We start from the raw sequence: 2,983 nt of genomic DNA on the forward strand, positions 1-2,983 counted from the left end.
CTCCCTCACCTGGCTGATGCTCATTTGTTCTGATGACACATCTCCCTTCCACTCTCGGGGGCTAGCCCAGCTCTGTTAGCCATAACTCCCCCATTTCCTGCCCAGACGCCCTTTCCTGAATAAGCCTATTCATCCCACGCGTGGGAGAAATTGGCTGATCCCTGAGCACAGATTAATGCAACTGCCAAGGCTGGGTTCTTTCCAACAAAGTGACCTGTTTTCCCCCCAACAGACCAGCCCATGAACTCTGAAGGGTATGTGTGTGTGCGCATATGTGTGCACACGCGCGTGTGTCTTAACAAAGCAGTAAAAAGCCAAGAATTTCTCATTTAATTACCTGTTTGATAACTAGTTGTGCAACTTCTTCCCTTTCTCCCTTTTTTCTTTTCAAATTTTCCAAATCCATTTATTAATGCTTATGATGCTGACAGCTGACATCATTGATACTTTAACAAAACCACTTAAAATTAGCCAAATATTGGGGCACCTGGCTGGCTCAGTCAGTAGAGCATGTGACTCTTGATCTCAGGGTCATGATTTCAAGCCTCATGTTGGGCATGGAGCCTACTTTTAAAAAAATTAGCCAAATATCTAAGATAGTTACAGGTACAAAAGATATACAAATTAAAACAATTTGTAGTTGACCATAACTTCTGTATTCAGACATGATTATAAATGTAAAACTTTAGAAAAACTATACACCATCTACTCTGAGTGGTTTACATCTTAGAAAACAAAACCAGTCTTTCTTTGTTACACATTTAGTGTTTCTGGGAGGCTGAGGAGAGAAACACCATGATGCTTTGAACTTTTGTTCTTTTCTCTTATTGGTTGTTGTACTCTGAGGTAAGTGTGGTGACAGTCCATGAGACAGGGCTGAAGACTTTCCAGAGTATACACACAATCTTTCGAACTAAAGATTCATGCCAGCTTTGTCCTGTGATTGTGTAGAACGCTCAATGAAAAACCACTCCGGCAAATAACTGATGGCAAATACTTGAGGTGTGGGTTAGCATCCATCAAAGTTAATTCTCCCCCAAACACTGCTAAACTTTCAACTTTGCAGTTTGCAGACTGCTAGTGAAGAAAGTATTGGGCAAGAAACTGATTTACTATGGGGGCAGCTAGGTCAAAAGCAAAGCTCATTCAAAACTCAGTGTTGCGGGGGCGCCTGGGTGACTCAGTCATTAAGCATCTGCCTTCGGCTCAGGCAATGGTCCCAGGATCCTGGGGTCGAGCCCCATGTTGGGCTCCCTGCTCAGCAGGAGCCTGCTTCTGCCTCTCTTCCCTGCTCCTGCTCTCTCTTCCTATCTCTGTCTCTCTCTCTCCAATAAATAAAATCTTTAAAAAAAAAAAAAAAACCCTCTAGGTGTTTCATTCTCAGGACTTGTTTCTTGGTGTAGGTATCACCTGTAATGTCCACAGACCCTGCTACTTCGGAGAAGGGGGGTAGATTTCTTCAAATTTTGAGGCCAACAGCATAGCATCAGTGCCCCCAAGCTGAAGGTTTCCTCCCAACACAGACATGGATGAGAGGAACCTATCAGTGTAGCTCACAGCCAAATACAGGGTCTCATCCTGTAGTTTATATCCTTCTCTTACTTCAGCTAACCGGTCCACAAGGATAGCCTTCGTGCTATGAGGGCTGGCTGTCTGTTTCTTCTGTAACCCAGGGTCGGCTTACATTTCACCTCCATTTCCTTGAGGTAAGCGTGAATGTCCTCAGGGTAGTCTGGCACTTCATTAACACTCACTGGCTTTTCATCTTCTAGTAGAATTGTTATGTCCACAGTGTGTGGTGACTCAAAGCTACCATCCATTGGATAATCAAGAGGTACCAGCGATTTTCTTGATCCAAGAAAGTAATAGCTGAGTTAAAAGCCAGGACATTTTCATGTTCTGTTTTTTAGATGGAGCTAAAGTCTCCATCTTTTAAGTCTCTTCTGCTTCCTCCACATGAATGGTAAATGCAGGCTGTTTACTGTTTGCTTTCCAGGGAGGAACAGGAACATGCTCATCATTTATAGAAGATACTTAAGAGGTGCAACCTGTCATGTCTTGGGCCTCGGTTGCGGTGCTGGACCATGCGGGCCCCCGGGTCTGGGGCTGCTGGGTGGGCACTGCTTTCTCTTCTCGGGGTTGCTGTTCTCCTGGTCCTCTTGGAGCACCGTGTGCAGCAATGTTAGCAGTGCCCAGCCCGCCTTGAGGGCCACAGGCCCAGATGCAGAGCTGCCCAACATCACTGCTCCCAGAGCTCTGGCTTGATCCACCTGCGGTGCCAATCAGCATGTACTCCATCCCATGGAACCCCCTGAAGAAGTGCTGGCCACCTGCGGGCTCGGGATCGCGCAGGAGAACCCCCCCCCCCCAAGGTTGCAAAAGGCGCAGGCAGGCACTGCGGGGCAGGGAGGGCTAAAGGTGCCCTTGAGAGAAGATATTTGCAAATGATATATCAGATAAAGGGCTAGTATCCAAAATCTATAAAGAACTTATCAAACTCAACACCCAAAGAACAAATGATCCAATCAAGAAATGGGCAGAAGACATGAACAGACATTTTTCCAAAGAAGACATCCAAATGGCCAACAGACACATGAAGAAGTGCTCAACATCACTTGGCATCAGGGAAATCCAAATCAAAACCTCAATGAGATACCACCTCACACCAGTCAGAATGGCTAAAATTAACAAGTCAGAAAAGGACAGATGTTGGCGGGGATGCGGAGAAAGGGGAACGCTCCTACAGTGTTGGTGGGAATGCAAGCTGGTGCAGCCACTCTGGAAAACAGTATGGAGGTTCTTCAAAAAGTTGAAAATAGAGCTACCATACAACCCAGAAATTGCACTACTGGGTATTTACCCCAAAGATACAAATGTAGGGATCCGAAGAGGTATGTGCACCCCTGATGTTTATAGCAGCAATGTCCACAATAGCCAAACTATGGAAAGAGCCAAGATGTCCATTGACAGATGAATGGATAAA

General features: G+C 45.6%; 1 pseudogene; it reads right to left on the reverse strand.

Moving 5' to 3' along the window:
* Positions 1 to 753: 753 nt before the first annotated feature.
* LOC110577111 lies at positions 754 to 2,240 on the reverse strand (annotated as a pseudogene).
* Positions 2,241 to 2,983: the final 743 nt, after the last annotated feature.

This window comes from Neomonachus schauinslandi, chromosome 14 (genome assembly GCF_002201575.2).
Source record: "Neomonachus schauinslandi chromosome 14, ASM220157v2, whole genome shotgun sequence".
NCBI classification, from domain to species: Eukaryota; Metazoa; Chordata; class Mammalia; order Carnivora; family Phocidae; genus Neomonachus; species Neomonachus schauinslandi.